The sequence below is a fragment of the Pantherophis guttatus genome, chromosome 2 (genome assembly GCF_059756535.1).
Source record: "Pantherophis guttatus breed Tessera chromosome 2, ASM5975653v1, whole genome shotgun sequence".
NCBI classification, from domain to species: domain Eukaryota; kingdom Metazoa; phylum Chordata; class Lepidosauria; order Squamata; family Colubridae; genus Pantherophis; species Pantherophis guttatus.
The window spans coordinates 112,560,328-112,579,767 of record NC_142064.1 but is presented as its reverse complement, the minus strand read 5'-3'; the positions used below and the strand labels follow the sequence as shown (position 1 = coordinate 112,579,767).

General features: G+C 43.4%; 1 protein-coding gene and 1 long non-coding RNA gene across 2 annotated transcripts in view; one reads left to right on the top strand and one right to left on the bottom strand.

Annotated features, from left to right (window-relative positions):
• Positions 1-1,125: 1,125 nt before the first annotated feature.
• Positions 1,126-15,858, bottom strand: LOC148115269 (uncharacterized). Its single transcript, XR_015732805.1, has 2 exons — positions 15,718-15,858; positions 1,126-3,358 (listed from the first exon to the last, which is right to left on the bottom strand). It is a non-coding gene; the product is annotated as an uncharacterized LOC148115269 (long non-coding RNA).
• Positions 15,859-16,029: 171 nt separating this feature from the next.
• Positions 16,030-19,440, top strand: part of RAB3D (RAB3D, member RAS oncogene family) — a 38,543-nt gene continuing 35,132 nt past the window's right edge. Inside the window, exon 1 of the mRNA XM_034437774.3 lies at positions 16,030-16,170. The gene's annotated coding sequence lies outside the window, so the exon portion shown is untranslated. The remainder of the gene's footprint in view (positions 16,171-19,440) is intronic.

Sequence of the window (19,440 nt, the reverse complement as noted above, 5' to 3'; positions counted from 1 at the left end):
ACCCATCCAAGACCGAGTGGCTGTGGTTTCCAACATCCCGATATAGTCAGTTGGTGCCATCACTGATTACTGGGGGCGAGTCATTGGCCCCCACGGAGAGGGTTCGCAACTTGGGTGTCCTCCTGGACTCACGGCTGTCTTTAGAAGAGCACATGACGGCCGTGGCCAGGGGGACTTTTTATCAGGTCCGCCTGATTTGCCAGTTGCGTCCCTTTCTGGATTGGGACTCGTTAAATACGGTCACTCATGCTCTCGTTACTTCCCGTCTGGACTACTGCAATGCTCTCTACATGGGGCTCCCCTTGAGGATTACCTGGAGGCTCCAGCTGGTCCAGAATGCGGCCGCGCGGGTGGTTATGGGAGCGACGTGGCGCTCCCATGTGACCCCCCTCCTGCGCTAGCTGCACTGGCTCCCGGTGGTCTTCCGGATGCGCTTCAAGGTTTTGGTTACCACCTTTAGAGCGCTCCATGGCATCGGACCGGGGTATTTACGAGACCGCCTTCTGCTACCAATAGCCTCTCACCGACCAGTACGCTCCCATAGAGAGGGGCTCCTCAGGGTGCCGTTGGCCAAACAGTGTCGACTGGCGGCCCCCAGGGGGAGAGCCTTCTCTGTGGGGGCACCTACCATCTGGAACGAGCTCCCCCCAGAGATACGGAGGATCCCGGACCTGCGCACGTTTCATCGTGCTCTCAAAACTTTTTTATTTCAGCAGGCTGGCCTGGCCTAACTCTCCTCTTTTAAATTTTTAATTTGTGATTTTATAAATTGGGTGTTTTAATCTATGTTTCGGCCAAAATATTTAATAATTTTAAGGGATTTTTTAATATTTGTATTATTTGTATTTTATCTTGGCTGTTCACCGCCCTGAGTCCTTCGGGAGTAGGGCGGTATAGAAATTTGATTAATAAATAAATAATAAATAAATACTGGTTTAGTATGCGGCAAGAACCAGAGTTTGTTTTCTTTCGTGATTTTTTATGTAAGCTGTTTTATAAAATTCTGCTCTGAATATCAAATCCTGGGTACCTCTGAATTTGAGAACATAATCCTGTTCCAGCTCGCTGTGCTACTCCGCCACCTAGGCAACATACTAAAGAAAGCTTCATGAAAAAGTGAGTGCATTTTTTGCTGTTAGAGAGGACCTTTACTGCTATCCTCAGGTACATACAAAATTTGACCACTTCTGCCAGGAAGAGATGCAACATTAATGCCTCGGAATTCGATTTGTAATGGATGCATTATTTGGAGCCTGACACCAATATTGGATATATGAACAGGAAGATATATTTACCTAATTCCTGGATGTTCTGGTTGGGGTGATAATCCAGAATTTCTAAAGGCACCTTATTGGCCATTTCAACCACAAACTCTGATCTAAGCATCATGTTGTCATAATTTAAGCCACAGCTGGCTCCATGTATCACTCTAAAGCAGTGGTGAAATCTAAAATTTGTTACTACTGGTTCTGTGGGTGTGGCTTGGTGGTGGTGGGTAATGTGACTGGGTGGGCATGGCCATTTTTTTTTTACTTTTAAAAGCATTTTTTTGGCCAAAGAGGTTGTAGAAAAAATCCTTTTAAAAGTTAAAAAAAAAGCCTCTGATGATTGTGCGGCTCAGCTGGGTATGGGGGTGGGCAGGGATTTTTCCACTCACCTCCATCGCTACCGGATCTGGTGATCTGATCCGAACCAGGAGCATTTCACCCCTGCTCTAAACCATGGTTTGCTAAAAACAGTAATTTAGTGAAGTTGACACAACATGCTAAAGCATGACCCAAACAAGCCACATTACCTTTTATGTGTGTGCATTCAACCAATGATAAAATAGAAAACTCACCTTAACAGACTAATTCAAAGCTATGACTTGGTGATATTTACTTCACAGGTTTTACCCAGACCGTACTTCCTTCTAACACTATTACAAGTTGTTCTTAGTCTCATCAAATGGGACTGCTGTGTACTAAACTCTTTGATCATTATACAGATGAATAGATTTCTTCTCGGTTCCATTTAATAGGCCTTCTGAGGGCTTTTAAAAAATCTCTTTTAAAAAAATGCCTGTAAAACTCCTTTAGTTTAGAGGGGGGAAAACCCCTTTTTATCTTTCTGGAAAGCTGCCCATGTTCATATGTACACATATAGCTTCAGTTAGCCCAGGCTGGTCTGCACAGCATGCTAAGCCATTGCTTAATTAAGCCCAGTGTGACTTATAGATGTAGGTCATGGATTACATTGGGGTTGAGTAACATACCTTAATCACAATTGATACTCATGTTTAGATGATTTACAGATTACAGATTAGCAGAGTTGGAAGGGACCTTGTACATCATCTAATCCAACCCCCTGTCCAAGCAGGAGACCCTACACCATTTCTGACAAATGGCAGTCCAATCTCTTCTTGAAAGTCTCAAGTGATGAAGCTCCCACAGCTTCCGAAGGCAAGCTGTTCCATAGGTTGATTGTTCTCATTGTCAGAAAATTTCTCATTTCTAGGTTGAATCTCTACTTGGTCAGTTTCCATTCATTATTCCTTGTCTGGCCTTCAGGTGCCTTGGAAAATAGCTTGACCCCTTCCTCTCTGTGGCAGCCCCTTAAATATTGGAAGACTGCTATCATGACTCCCCTGGTCCTTCTCTTCACTAGACTAGCTATGCCGAGTTCCTGTAACTGTTTTTCATATGTTTTAGCTTTCAGTCCCCTAATCCTCCTGGTTGCTCTTCTCTGCATTTTTTCTAGTCTGAAAACCTTTTTTACAATGTGGTGTCAAAAACTGGATGCAGTAATCCAGGTGTGGTCTTACTAAGGCTTTATAGAGTGGTATTAGTACCTCACTTGATCTTGATTGTATCCCTCTGTTAATGCAATTTAGGATTGCATTGGCTTTTTTGGTTGCTGCTGCACACTGCTGGCTCATATTTAGCTGGTTGTCCACTAAGACTCCAAGATCCCTCTCACAGTTACTGCTATTAAGCCTGGTTTCACCCAGTCTATATGTGTATTTTTGGTTTTTCTTGCCTAAGTGTAAGACTTTACTTTTCTCTACATTGAATTTCATTTTGTTAGATAGGGCCCAGTGTTCAAGTCTGTCAAGATCCATCTGGATCTTGAGCCTATCTTCTAGGGTGTTAGCTATTCCCGCTAGCTTAGTATCATCTACAAATTTGGTAAGTTCCCCTTCTATTCCCTCATCTAAGTCATTTATGAAGATATTGAAGAGTACTGAGTCTAAGACAGAACCTTGTGGTACCCCACTGCTTACTTCCCACCATGTAGACTTAGACCCATTAAGGACTACTCATTGAGTATGGTCTGTCAGCCAGTTGCGAATCCATTTGGTGGTGATGACTCTGAAACTCTGAAAGAAAAGAAAAAAAAACTCTGAAGGGTGTCCCAAGTATTAACATGAAATCTTTGCAACATGCACAGATGTCCAAACATGCACATATGTCCAATCTACATGATTCAACTTTTCAATTACTTGTTAAAAGTAGTTAAATTTACATGGTTTCACTCTTGCTATGTAACCATTAATAATTCAGCTTTCCAGAGTTTCCAGAAGGTAGCTTGAAAAACAGGCTGTTGTCAAGAAAGATTACTGCTGTCCAGTAGGGGGTAAAATACAACCATTGAAGCTAAACTGTTAGTTCTATCCCAGTGGGGCTGTGGGAGGCCGTGGTCTATAAAAACTGAAAAATCTGAGGCATTGAATAAATCATATTCATCAGATCTGGATGCTGCCAAATATTTTCTGAGTAAAACAGACAAGAAGGTGATCTCAAATTGGAGAAAAAGCCATACATAAACATACTAAGAAAGGGATGGTCAATATATATACAGTACAATAACTTATGTCAATCTAGGTTGGCAATGAAAGGTGGGGGAAAGCTTATTCCTCAAGTCTTTCTAATTTTTGCATGAGTTTGAGTCAAATATCCTGAATTAGGCTTCTTGAACAGTTTTAAAAAGCTAGGATAATTTTTGCATTTGAGCAATGCCATCATGGCTTGTTTGGCCATTTCCTGTCTCCTTTTCCCTCCCCACCCCCCCTTCAAGCTAGTTCACCCTTGTACCAATTTGATTCGTTAGACATTAAGGTAGGGCTTAAAAAAAAAGGCTACCTGCAACAAATCAAATATTCTTATGCCACAATTGCAGTGTGGTCCATCTAAGTTTACTTGTTTCTAGGATATCCAATTTGGTACTGTATGTTTTAGTTCCACACCGATAATTGTAAATTTTCTTTGATTTCTGCTCTTCACATTTGTGTGAAGTTGTCCTTGTAAGTCAAGAAACTTTATAAAGCTCAGGTATATCAGATGATTACTTATAAGACTGTTATGCAAGTATTAAATAAATATCAGTAACTTGTTTAGAGTGGGATAACAGATTGAGCTAAAGACAATAGCAAGTATACTCTCAGTAATAAATACTGTATTCATTTATATTTGACAACTCATGAACGGCTGAGGTAACTCTTTTATTAACTGGAACCGACAACCTAACCAATTAACATATACATGCAAACGAAACCCCGAGCCCTTCTTGACAGCTCTTATATACTCCCCTGTCAGCTAGGTCAACCAATCACAACACGTTCCCATATTTATTCGTTCCAACAGGGGGCCTAAACATTAGAGTATGCCCAGTACACAACACCCCTTTATCCCTAGAATGCACATGCGTAATCCCGCAGGTGCCCCGGCCAACGGCGGACTCGACTGGAGCGGCGTGGGACTACTGGTTCTGCTTGCTGACCCTGACCTTCGCTTATTTCCTGTGCCGTACCGCGACAGTTACTCCTGGAGTCAGGTAAGTTGTTATTTGGTTCAGAGACATAGCTAGGAGTTTGCCCATTATTTGTCTCAGTGGCATAGCTAGGGGTCTGTCTCTCCGCAGATGGCCTTTCGTTTAACGAGGCTGTATCCCTCTGGCTGCTTGCCATTTGCTGGTCTTGTGGCAGCCGGTCCCCCGACAACTCTTGGAGCAAGGGCAGGTGAGCTTGGTTTAGGCGGGCATTGGCTTGTGTCGTAGGGGCCTCATCATCCTGATTAATGTCCGTGTCTACTTCGCGTGGCCCCGTCCCCCTGGCTCTAGGGTCGTGCCTAACCCGTATCTGGTCTAGATGCCGCCTCCACATCCGATTTTCCCCCATGTCTATCTTATACGAACATGGGCCGGTAACCTCTGCTATAACCCCAGGAAGCCATAAGGGCTGGCCCGTATAGTTACGGGCATAAACCAAGTCCCCTTCCTCCAGCCTGCCAGTGGCCCGGCTGGAGAGTAACGGAGTACGGTGCGTGTATTCAGGATGTAATCTGTCCAGCACCGTACGCAAACGGCGGCCCATGAGAAGCTCCGCAGGGCTGCGATTGGTCAGGGGACACGGAGTGGAGTGCTGCGTAAGGAGATACTCAGATAATTTCGATTGCCAGTTGCTAGTTCCCATGCGCCCTAACGCCTCTTTCGTTGACCTCACTGCCCTTTCAGCCCGGCCATTACTGGCCGGATGGTAAGGAGAAATAAGGCAATGGCGAATCCCGTACCCTGCAAGGAACACTTCAAACCCCGTGGAGGTCAATTGAGGGCCATTGTCGGACACGAGTTCGTCTGGCAATCCGTGGGTTGCGAACAGAGTGCGCAAACACGGCAGAGTGCCTCTGTGGAGGTGGAGGCCATGGCTACCACCTCGACCCATTTGGAAAAAGCATCAACCAGGACCAAGAACATCTGGCCGCGGATGGGCCCTGCAAAATCCACATGCACACGGGAATAGGGTCCCCTCGGTTCTTCCCACTCCCTGGGCACCCCTCTAGGTGGCATTAGCCGGGACTCCTGACACACCCGGCACGTAGAAACCCACGTTGAGATGCAGTCATCCAATTTTGGCCACCAGAGATACGCGCGTGCAAGGGCCTTCATCCGGACAATCCCCGGATGGCCCATATGTAACGTTGACAGAACTGAGTCCCGCAGGGAGGCGGGGACTATTACCCTGTGTCCCCAGAGTAGACAGCCCTCTTGAGTAGAAAGCTCAGACTTCCTGAGATTATACGGTTTCCATTCGGGGCCCAACTCACCACTAGGCCACCCCCTGAGAACCCATTTCAGAACCGTGGACAACTCTTTATCCCTAGCGGACGCCGAAGCAATGTCCGCTGCAGTGACAGACAGGGGGGATGACGGATGACACCAGGGCTGGGTCACAGAGGAGCAATTTAAGGGGGCAGCGACTCAGAGCATCTGCATGTGCCAGATGTTTTCCAGGCACGTATGTAAGGGAATAGGAATAAGCAGATAGGAAAACAGACCAACGGGTAAGCCTAGGCGATAGGAACTATGGAGATTGACGATCCCCGGCCAACAACCCTAACAGGGGTTTATGGTCCGTCAGAATGGAGAAATGCCGGCCATATAAGTAATCGTGAAACCTCTTAACCCCTGCAATAATGGCTAATGTCTCCTTGTCTAATTGTGAATAGTTCCTCTCCGCAGGGGCTAAGGTGCGGGAATAGAAGGCAATAGGAGCCTCACGGCCATCAGGGAAGGTATGACTTAACACTGCGCCCACCCCATAGGGAGAGGCATCGCATGCAAGAACCAAGGGGAGGGTAGCAGAATATTGAACAAGAACAGCATTAGACACAAGTAAACGCTTAACAGCAGCAAAAGCAGTTTCAGCCCGGGTATCCCACACCCACTTAGCCCCACGGTCCAGCAACCGGTGTAGGGGCTCAGCCACAGAAGCCTTATGTGGCAGAAAAACGGCATAGAAGTTTAATAAGCCGAGGAAGGCTTGAAGTTCAGCTTTGGAAGTTGGAGGCGGAGCATCCAGGATGGCCTTAGTCTTCACGGGGGTTGGGTGGATGCCGTGGCGGTCGATAAGGAATCCGAGGAATTCCACTTGTGACACAGCAACAAGACACTTGTCCTTCTTAACGGTGAGCCCCGCCTGCTTGAAAACTGTGAGGATGCGTCAGAGACGAGACAGTAGTTGAGGGACAGAGGCAGCTGAAACGATGATGTCATCAAAGTAAGGGGCGACCCCTGGGATTCCATAGAGTAAACGCTCCATAAGACTTTGAAAAATCCCAGGGGCGACCGAAACACCGAACTGCAGGCGGCGACAATGAAAAGCCCCACGATGTGTGATGATGGTCTGTGCGTTGGCGGTGAGATCATCCACAGGCAGTTGCTGGTATGCCTGGGATAGATCAAGCTTTGCGAAAACTGACCCCTGGCCCAGGGAATGCAGCAAATGCTGGACTACCGGGACAGGATAGGCATGATCCTGCAGGGCGTGATTAATCGTTGCCCGGTAGTCAGCGCAGATGCGGATGGAGCCGTTGGCTTTAATTGCGATGACAGTGGGGGTTTCCCAACGGGCGTAATCTACAGGTTCTAAGACGCCTTGATGAATAAGCTTGTCCAGTTCTTTGTCTACGCGCGGTCGTAATGCAAGAGGCACCCGGCGCGGCTTAAGGCGTTTTGGAGGGACCGCAGGATCAAGGCTGAATGATACGGGAGTGCCAGTGTATTTGCCCAACGAATCGGAAAAAACAGACGGGAATTCACGCGCCAAGAGGTCTAATTCAGATGATTGGATAGAGTGAATGCCCTGTATAGTAAGGCCCAGGGCGGCGAACCAATTCAGGCCGAGTAAGCTAGGTAATGGACCATCAACGACTATTAAAGAGAGACGACCCTGAAATTCACGAAAAGTAACTCTGAAGGTACCGGTTCCCACAACCGGAATCAGGGCGCCCTGGTAGTCCTTCAGTAGCAGAGAACAAGGTTTGAGGTGTCGCTTGGCCAGCTTCGGCACTAGACGTTTGATCGTGCTCCACGATACGATGGTTGTGGAGGACCCCGTGTCCACTTCCATGTTGCACGGGCGCCCTTCTATCTGAACTGTCAGAGTAATCTTTGGATTTACCGCTCGCTGGCGTGACGTCACTCGATTGATGGCGGAAAATCCTTGTCGTTGGCGCACATGCGCGGGTCTCGGGCCGGAATGGCGTGGCGCGTTGTTTTCAGCAGGGGAACGCGAGTTGATCTGCGGCTGCGCCAAGTGACACACCCTGGCAATATGTCCTCGCCGCCCACAGAGCCTACAGACAGCGTCTCTCCAACGGCATGACGCACGAATGTGCTGTCCCCCGCAACTGTAACACCCGGGGAATCCGTCAGTTTTGTTCCTCTCCCTCACTTGCCTAGCCTTAGTCCCTTTAACTTGGCAAACCTCGCCTTCCTCTTCTTCTGAGTCAGAATACCGTTCAGTCACAATTTCATTAGCTGAGTTCGCGCCAGTCTCAGAATTGGGAGCGGTCTGGCCACGGGGTAGTTCGGCAATGGATAGGGTAGCTAATTCCGCGGCACATGCCTCCCGTAAAGCCTCCTGAAATGTGAGGTCAGCATTGGCGATCAAACGCTGCTTCAAGTTCTTATCGCGCACGCCACTCACGAGGCGGTCTAACAAGTAGTCATCTAGGTTGTCAAATTGGCAGTGACGGGCAGCCCTTCACAACGCCGCGACATATTGATTAATCGATTCACCTGGGGCTTGGTCGCGGTGATAGAAATGTTGTCTGCGGGCGATTCGGGAGGGTGCAGGTGCATAGTGTCTTTTAAGTTTGGCCAGAAAATCCTCCCACGTACCGGCATGAATTGATTGAGGGGCCATAAGGGTCATAGCTGTGTCGAACATTTCAGGGCCACAAAAACTGAGGAAATATGCCCTCTTCCTCTCAGCCGAGAGATTAGTATAGTCATTGGCAATTAAAAAACACTCAAATCTGGCAATGTAAGCATCCCATGTCTCTTTGCCTTGGTCAAATGGGGGAAACATCTACTGTGCCGCCATGGCCTTATATCTGCTTCATTTCACTGTTACCTCAGAGGTTACCTCAGGCTGCTGTCCTCGATTGCGTCTCTTCCGCTGGGTCCACTATCCCATCCTCGTCGCCAGTAATAAATACTGTATTCATTTATATTTGACAACTCATGAACGGCTGAGGTAACTCTTTTATTAACTGGAACCGACAACCTAACCAATTAACATATACATGCGAACGAAACCCCGAGCCCTTCTTGACAGCTCTTATATACTCCCCTGTCAGCTAGGTCAACCAATCACAACACGTTCCCATATTTATTCGTTCCAACAGGGGGCCTAAACATTAGAGTATGCCCAGTACACAACACCCAGGACTCAGCATCTACCTAGGGATCTGAAGCTCAAGTAGAATTTGTTTAAAATTTACAAATAAAATGAGATTAGAAGTTTAAGCAGGAAGAAGCAAACTGATGTGTGGAACAGGAAGAATTAACCTAGACCAGTGGTTCTCAACCTTCCTAATGCCGCGACCCTTTAATACAGTTCCTCATGTTGTGGTGACCCCCAACCAGGGGTGGGTTCTAAATTTTTTTACTATCGGTTCTGTAGGCATGGCTTATTTTGTGGGTGTGGCTTGGAGGTCATGTGACTGAGTGGGCATGGCAAGCTGGTCATGTGACCGGGTGGCCATGGCTATGTGTATAGGGACTACTCAGAGGACTGAAAAAAGTCATTTCTGACAGGTCCTCGCACTTTTGACTGGTCCTCACACTTATGACCATCCTCACATTTATGCCCGTGCAGCATTCTTAACAACCATGTCACTCATTTCACAACTGCTTCTCTTCACCATGGTGACAAAATAGGGCAAAAACCTTAAAATGTGAGGACAGTCGTAAGTTCGAGGACTGGTCAAAAGTGCAAGGACCAGTCAAAAATAACTTTTTCAGCCTTCTGAGTAGTCCATGTGCATAAAAGGATACAGCAATAGAGAGGGATGAAGGAAGGGAAGGGAAATTAAAGTAGGAGTGAGGGTAAGAGAGGGAGGAAGAGAGGAGGAGAAGGAGAAAGGAAGAGGAAGTAGGGAGGAGAAGAAGGGGGTGAAGAGAAAGTAAGAAGGAAAGAAAAGAGAGAGGTGGTAGGTTTGAGGAGAAAGATTGCTGTACAATAAAAAAGATGAAAGGGAAGAAAACCAACCCCAAACAAATATTAAGATATTAAGATAAAGAATGAATTATTAAACTTTAAAGAATAAAAGAGAACTAATATAAATAAATAGAAATAATTAGAAACAAACATACAAACATACAATGTATTTTCTTTGAACAGAGTATTTGGCCGGTTCACAAATTTAAACAAATTGAACCTACCTGAAGGTTCAATGTTTAGTCATTTCAATTAAATTTACAATTTCTATATTTCCTTTTTGCCATATTTATTCCTCATCTATTTTTTTAAAAAACCAATATTACCCTTCATCCTCATCTCTAATCTTAATCAAATTCAATTTTTCCCTTCTATTCTATATTATACCCCTTCGCATTGTCATCTATTTTTATATCGATCCTCACATTGGTTAATTATGTAATTATGTAATACAGTTGTTTAATACAAATTCAACATCTTAATATAAATCAATTAGTTATATAACTATCTTTTTTGTATATTAATCAATATGAACATGAATATTCCAATTATTTCCATGCAATCCAATTTCTTACAAATCAATTAATTATATTTACCAATAATAATAAACCAAATAATTTCCCTCATATATTCCTCCAAACCACAACTTAACCATTTCTGCTTTCAACACAATATACAATTAATAGTATCTCAATTATTACAATTCCCTAGTTAAATAGAGCTTTTTTTCTTTTGTGTTTTAAAATCTTGAACCTCTTCTTTTGCCCTAAATTTCCCATTGTTTGCAGTTTTGCACCTACCTTTTTTGGTGAGGAAAAAGAAAAAGAAATCTCTCTCTGCCTCATTTTGTCACGTTGCAGCAAAGACCCTGCTTTACTTTCAGTTTCGCTTTTTCAGCATAGCTAGGGGGAAAAAAAATCTGCTCCAGCAATTTACCTCTTTGCCGCTAGCTAGCAACAGAGCCCTCCGCAAAACAGCTGAGAGCAAATCAGCTGAGAGTCAGGAGGCTGATCAAATGAACTTATGGTAATTAACCTGTGCTGAAGCTGAAAGGGTCTGTTTTTTTCTATTTTTGCAGGCACCGGTCTACTCATTTGTTTTCTTTTAATACTGATCAGCTGTAGGGCGGCCCTTTGAAGCCCCAAGGCAAGAATTTAAACAGTTTTTTTCCCTCTAGCCATCAGCTGGGACTCAGGAGGCAGCAATAGATTGGGAGTGGGCAGGGTAAGCGAACGGCGACCTGCGATCCAACAGAGGCAGAGGGTGAGGGTGAGTGAAAGTGTGGGGGGGGGCGAGAGAGGGCTTTGGCCACCCCTGTGAAATGGCCGTTCGACCCCCAAAGGGGTCACGACCCCCAGATTGAGAACCGCTGACCTAGACAGAAAGATGAAAACCAAACTTCAAGCAGAAAGAGCAGCAATCATGTCACCTAGGCAGAGGGCAAATAGGCAGCCAAACAATAGTGGGTGTAATGATTGCCTCTTCTTCCAACTTAAGAAAATAAAAACTCTTGAAACATGGTTGTTCAAAAGGAACCTTTTATTAAGCAGAAGTGATAACAACCCAGTTAAAGCAAGATCTGAATACCCCTAGGCAAGACAAATAGGATTAAAGCAGTAGAGACCCCTCCCTTTAAGTCAGAATGCAGATTTTAGCCAATACACAAGTATGAAGATGTTTTCTTTACTAGTTTCCCCGAGAACCCGAATAAACATGCATTCACACTGTTACCCTTTAAAGTGAAACAGCCCACATGGCTATCAAACATTCCCCAAAGTTAAGGGGATCTCAGGGCTCTTTGGCGCCAGGATATAGGTTGTAAAATATCTGTTGACACAGGCAATGCTGGTAAATCGAATCCAAGTCTCCCCCTTCTTCCAATTGAATGGCAGTATCACTTTTAGGGATCTGATAGTGGGATTGGCAAGGAGAACCTCTTCCTTTGACAGACAACATAAATGTAATGTTACTATTTCACATAGAACATTATTAGGGCTGATACTTCAGATCTGAAGCCCAAAAAGTACTTAGCATATTGGGTTACCATAGTGAAAAATTGCTCCACTAAAATGAGAACCAGAAAAATGGAGATCTGAGTTTCAATTTTCTACATTGAGACACCAATATGTTCTCTGGCCCAACCAAAGCGGACTGAGAGCCCCAAGCTTAGGTCAGCAAGGATGATATAGACCCCTCTCCTAGAAGAATGAGATATTTTAGGAAATATTAAAAGGACAGAATATTTCCCCTAAAAGGAGGCAGAAACTCAGCCCCCCCCCCACCTTTGTCAATGGGCCATTAAGACCTGAGCCTGTCTATTCTACATAACAAAGATCTACTTCCTGCAGGCAGAGCCTTAGTAGGAATTGCCCTCACCCAAGATCCAACAAAGATAGGATTAGCCTTCTACCCATCCAGCAACAGAACTCACCACATGGCACCTGGGAAGATTACATCACCGAGCAAGTCTCAACCAAACTTGGACTCAAAACACAGTATACAGATTTGCCCCTGCATGGCCCCATGGGAGTCTGACAACCAATCAGAATATAACCTCATATTCAAAGCCCAACAAAGGGCATGAAACCAAGGCACTCTCAGCATCTATGCCCTTTTTCTGCTCAGGAACTCAAGCCATGTGATCCTGTTCATCAATAAACCTTTTTTCCAAGCAACTTCCATGAATCCAGTGTCTTTTTCCCCACTTGGAACTGAACCCAGAAGGATATTTCTTCCAACAGAAGAAAATGGGCTAATCCATAGTAGGTAATTAATTACATGGTATAATTCCCAATTTTGCATCACTAATGGGACACATACTTATGCTGCCCTGTTGAGCAGGGAAGCTGGCCCCTTTGTTTGTCCATTGAGATACATTGGCCCTGTTTCACACGTGGCAGGTTTAGTCTCATATCTTCTTATTCACTTTGAATTGACTATATTTAGTACCAGAAAAGATTCTGCATTCCTTGTTATTTATGTTACATAGATGAATATATAACAAATATTAAAACAGAAAAAATCAATTTGCTGTGCTAGTGGAGAATAAAAATCAAACTTCTAAATCCTACAGGGCACTCACACAGCATTTAACTGCAGTTCCTCAAAACAGCCACACTTTTTCCTGGGACTGCACAGCTGTTCTCCTGACCTATCTACATGAAGGTTCAATGTTCAAAAGGATCCTGAAAAACTTGAACATTGGGTCTTTTTCCAGTAAAATTCAGTTTAATAGGAAGAAATGCAGAGTTATACACTAAAAACCAGATGTAGAAATACAAGACAGGTGGCACCTGACACCAGATACAGTCACTGTATCTGTTTACAGACAGAACCAGGTTCAAAATAAGGAGTCATTTTCTGATTGTGATTGCTATTAAGCAATGGAATAGGCATCACTGACAATTTTCAAATAAAGGTTGGACAGCTATTTGTGATGGTCAATGATTCCTGGTCAAGAGCCCTGGTGGTGAAGTTAGAATGCAGTAATGCAGGCAAACTCTGCCCACAGTCTGGAATTTTATCCTGATGGGCTCAAGGTTGACTCAGCCTTCCATCCTGCTGAAGTCAGAAAAATGAGGACCCAGATTGTTGGGAGCATGATTCTGACATTGTAAACCACCCAGAGGGTGCTGTAAAGCATTATGGAGCAGTATAAAAATCTAAGTGCTATTGCTATTCCTGCTTTCTAGACCTCCAAACTCCTTTTCCAACATCTTATATAGATCTGAGCCCTAAAGTTGTGGTCAAACAATGAGTTTATCTGTGTTAAAAAGAACCAGTTATCCAATTTAACCTAATCTTCTGAATTTGCACAACACACTGAACCATAAACCCACCACATAAACCAAATTCACTGAACAAATTAGATTAAAATGTGGTTCATTAGTTATTCTGTGACATGCATATAATCAGTTTTATATTTCTTACTAAAAATTAAAATGTGTTTTTCAGTCAGAACAGCACTAGATGGTGCTACTTCACATACTCTTCCAAAACTGCTTGAGACAGCAGCCAATTGTTTGCTTATACTGTATATATAAGCTTAGATATATAGATATAGATATATATTTCATCTCCTCCTTTCATGATAACCAACAAGGATGTGCAGATCTTGGGCCCATCGCTCTCTCTCAGGAAGGAAGAAGGCAGGAGCAAATCACTTTTTAAAATCTTGCCAAAAACATGCAGGGACGTGTTCATTTAGTTGCCAAGCATCAAGACTAACACAAAGGCACATGCGCACACACAAATGCCTAACTAAACAAACCACACTGGCATTTTCTGTACAATATATGAAGCCATGACTAACTAAATGTACTGAATTAAACCAGTTGCCTGGATTCATGTGAATACACTGAACCCTAAATGAATCAATTTTTTAGTCCAGTGTGCCGTACAAACTCCTGCTGCTTAGTGTGATATGTGACTCTAACCATAAAGGCATACCTGTCAACCAAATCTTTATTACAGTAGTAGTTAGTAGACCAACAAAATTCAAGCCTAATTTTCTACCAATCACCTACATCAGGTGTATGGCATGGTCAGATATAAACTTCAGAGGAAGCACAATGCTTTCAGAGCAAGCACAAAACTTAACTATTTACAGACCACCCATTTCACAATAATGACCCTTGGTGGAGTACTGTACAAGGATTAAAATCATAACAGTATAAAGTCACAAGAAACCAGTTAAAATAACAATCCCAAAATTTTAAAAAAACACATCAAGAGATTCACCTTACCTCCTGGCACAAATGTCTGGGAATACAACCAGGTTTCTAATGCCTTACAGAAGACTAACAGCCTTGGGGCCACACAGATCTCTAATGGAGGTACTATTTTACAAGTCAGCCACAAAACAGATAAGATATGGGGTCTAACAAGGTGACATTATCCGATGGAGTGGATCTGAAGCATGCCCTCCCTGTTAGACCTGGTGGGGTAGGCAAAAACAATGGGGGACAGGTAGTCCTGCAAATAGGCTGGTCCGATGTTATTACATATTACCTTCCACCCAAGCATATTGCTGTATTGTTTGAATTCAAAATGGCTGTCATCTTGGAGTATTTTAATCCGAATACTATAAATTAGAGCATTTCAGTAAATCAATATCATACTTGTTTTAGGTTCACACGAAACAAAAAACCTGAAACATCAGGAAAGAGTATTTGCATGCACTCAGGTGTATGTGACCACAGCTTCAGAGACTAGCAATAAAGTCTTTTCGATGTTGTTCACTAAAGTTCTTCCAAATCAGAAACGCTGAGATACATCGGGGATATAATTATAATTATTTAAATTTATACGCCTTTCGACTTCCAGCTTATAGAAACAAACGCCTGATGAGTCCTGACTAGCCCCTGCCTTCCGCAAAAATCTGTGACGTCACCGCACAGCCTGCCTCAACGACATTGTCTGCAACGAGAAATCTTCATATACACGTGAACTGGAGCGCAACCAACTATGATTTAAGAAATTTGAACATGGATGTCCATAAGATCATTCTGCTCTTGCTACAATTACTATACTCTTTATTACAGTTTAAGGCTTCCTTAATCATGTAAATCCCAAACAATAAGTTTTAGGTTCTCACGATAAAAAAGAATCCTAAAATGTATTTTGGATAACATTTTAACACCATACGCGAACTAGGTCACAGAATTCGATAAAACTTTCTCCGGAGCAAAAAGTGGCTATAGAAATAGCAGTTAAAAACCGTATTATTGTGCTACCAGTGACGTCCCGCCACGAGGAAGGAAGTGAGATTTTCCCGTAGCTACAGCAGGGCGGTCGAGACCCGTAAGAATTCGAGGGCAGCTCCTGGAAAGCCCTCTCCGGAGCTCCCGGCATCCTGTTTCCGCGTTCAGGCGAAGAACCGCCTTGCAATCCCCGGACCCGGCGAGGGCGGATAGACAGCAGGGCGGGCGGCCACTTCGGACCCGCTCCAGGTGGGAGTGGTTGGATGATGTGGAGCATCGATTGCTGAGGTCGGCTGTGAGAAGACGGCTCGGGCACTCCTTCCTTTTTCGAGAGTGGCTTTGCTCTCCTCCCCGCGCAGACCAGGAGCTGCTAGTAGTGCTGCTTCTCCTCTTCTCTGGAGCAACTAAATCAGCCCGAAAATCGCAGCAGCTTCCAGCCTGTGGGAGAAACCAGGCTCGGGTCCTTACGCCCCGTAGCCAGGCGAAGTAAGTCAGTCAGTGATCTTGGCTTCTTCTGTAACTCTTTCGAAGGGAGTCCTACGGCCAGTTGCAACGTCCGGTTACTCTCCGGGCAGCTGGCGTTGCTCAGTGTCGGGGTTGCCTGTTCGCTAAGCGAGGTTGCAACTCCAAACTGCCCGGATGCGAACTTCTTCCTTTGAGACTTCGGGGTGTGTTGACTGGGCGCGCCCTAGAGGGAAAGTGAAGGCGACTGTCTGGGGGTTGACGCAGGAAGGCTGTCTGGTTTGACTCGCCTTCATTCTAGAGTCACAAACTTGGGTATTGGGGAACGGCCATGCCATTTCCTTCTCTGCCAACTGCGAACATAAGTTAGTGCTCCTCTTTGAAAAGGAGGGTAATAAAACTAATGGCATGAGATTACTTTCCTTCTTAAAGATCAGGGTTTATGTATTTAAATCATCATTGAATCAACCTCAGCAAAGTTCCGATTGGTGTTCTATTTACAATTCACAGTGTTCTTTCAAGAATGTGCCGAAATACTATTCTGCTCTTAGTAAAAATAGGAGAGGGGAGAATTAGGGCACCATCTCTTCATTGGAAGCTAGTAGCTGTTCAAAACAGCTATAGGGCCCTAAAAAAGTAGCTGCACAGAGTCCCCAGCCTGGCACTTTCAGAATGTGTTTGACTATAATATTCATTATCCACAACTTTCAGGGTCAATTGGTAAATTTACTGCATGTTCTTATGTAATCCATTTGAAGAGCTCCAAGTCCGGGAAGGTGCTCTCATGTAGTTGGATATGTCTCGGGATCTGGTACTGTTCCAACTGTTAATCAAATGTAGGAGATCTATAGACTGAAATCTATTCTTTCCACTGAAGGAATCTTTGAGATCTGCTTAGCACTGCTACAAGAGCAAACTGATGTAGAAGTTCCTCCAGAATTAGGAGACGACCATTAAAAGAGTCACAGCAATGATTTAAACTTTTTATTTTGTCCAGTTTCTGTGCTTTTACCAGAACAGATATAGTGAATCTGATCTTTTGTGGCAACCTCAGCTGGCATCCACATCTGTGTGATGGTCCCAGAAGCTGTCAGTATTTGCAGTCTTTCTATCTGTGGTCATTAGAAGCAGATAGGGCATCTGCACACCTGAATGGCTCTTCCTGGCTTTTGAGCAATGAAACGTGGCATTCCTGGAGTCAAGACTGCTTGGGTGGAGTGTACAGATAAGCTGATGGATCTAGGTTTTTATTTTCTCTCACAATTTGTACAGTTGACATTTTCCTTTATGTGTTGTTTCCTAATCTACCTTGATTTGGGAGGACAGAAACAGAAGAGCAGTATTAAAAAAAAGACAACCACAAAAACTGGATTCAAAGGTTGCATGATTGTTTATTTTTGGCTTAGCATGTTGTATGAAGCCAACTATTAAAACTTGTGAAGCATGGGTGTTATAAAAACCTGTCGGATTATAGTTGCTTAGCATAACATGATAAAAGGTGGCTTCACATAAAGTGTAAATCCAAATCAAGTTCATAAACCATAGTAGGACTATCCTAATATTAATATAAACCCACCCAATTTGAATGAAAAGGAACTCAAAACTAAACAAGAACTGAGTGATCAAGGGATCGATATGACATGGTATTTACAAGTGCAGATACATTCTAGATGTGAGAAAGAAAGATGCTAAATTATATGGTTTTTATAAAGAATTAACAAAATTAGATAAGATATTAACAGGAACAGAGGAAAGATTGATAAAGAAATTGTACAGCTACTTATTGGGCATAAAACTGGAAGATCAATAAGTGAAGGAGATAATAATAGCATGGGCAAAAAATTTGTATAAGTTGTTTTATAGATGGCACTTCGCATCGGCGAGGTTGGCAAAGATGTTCAAAGATAAGTCAGCTAAATGTTGGAAGTGCCACCAGTTACCTGGGTCTTATTATCATATGTGGTGGACATGTGTAGAAGCAAAAAAATATTGGACAAAAATACATACATGGCTGGAAAAGATGATAAAATAGCACATTGAGTTAAAACCAGAAATATTCTTGTTGGGGATTGTACCTGAAACTTATAGTAAAGAGATCACATCCATCTATTAACCACAGCTAGAATCGTATTTGCACAAAATTGGAAAAGTGATCCCTACTGATGAGAAAGTGATTAGGAAAATATTAGAATGTGCAGAAATGAACAGATTAACACTGGCAGTTAAGGAGAAAGAACAAACTGAATATATGATATGGGAATTATTTTATCAATGGTTAGAGAATAAAAATAGAAGTTGGAAATAAAGGAGATTAAAGAAGAGTAGAAAATATGTTAAGATAGAAATGTAAACAATATAATTGTTAGTATTATGCTGATTATGATTATTTATTTATTTATTTATTATAATATGACAAATCTATGAAGAGTCTTAACCTTAACATTTCAATGGTGATGCTAATATTGCTGCAATTTCTGCTAAGAGAACCCTACATCAACCTGTGTTTTATTCCTTAGGCCTACAGTAAGGTAAAGGTTCCTCTCACACATGCATGTTAGTCGTTCCCGACTCTAGGGGGCAGTGCTCATCTCCATTTCAGAGCTGAAGACGTCTCCGTGGTCATGTGGCTGGCATGATTAAATGCCTATTACCTGGTGGTCCCTGTTTTTCTACTTGCATTTTTTATGTACTTTTGAACTGCTAGGTTGGCAGAAGCTGGGACAAGTCACGGGAGCTCACCCCGTTATGCAGCACTAGGGATTTGAACCGTTGAACTACTGACCTTTTGATCAACAAGCTCAGCATCTTAGCCACTGAGGCCCACAGTACAAAAGCTTAATTTGTTGTTATTTATGGACTAGTTATAATGTTTCAGCATTTTTTCAATTATTAGGTTGGAAAGGGAATATCCAAAGAAGACTCAGCAATCAAAAGTTTGATTGACCCTCCATAAAGCCCCACTCAGACAATAAATAGGCATTTTATAACTGCCCATTTTAGTTCCCTTTGTCTGGCTGCCTAGTTGTGGGATGGGGAGTATTGAAGTTTTTCTTCCCATATTTTTATTGCTAGATTAATATATTGACTACTGCTCTGGAACTGCTTTGAGGTTGAAGAAAGATTACTTCTATCTACAGTAGAATTACTGTAGTGTTGGAATAAAATCTTAGTTCAGATTTCCACAAAATCTCATTGGATGACTTTAGGCTACTCCTTGACTAAACCTACAGGTCCCCAGGATTTTTAAGAGGATTCAGAGGCTGGAAAGGGAAGGAGAATCTTGAGTTCCTTCTA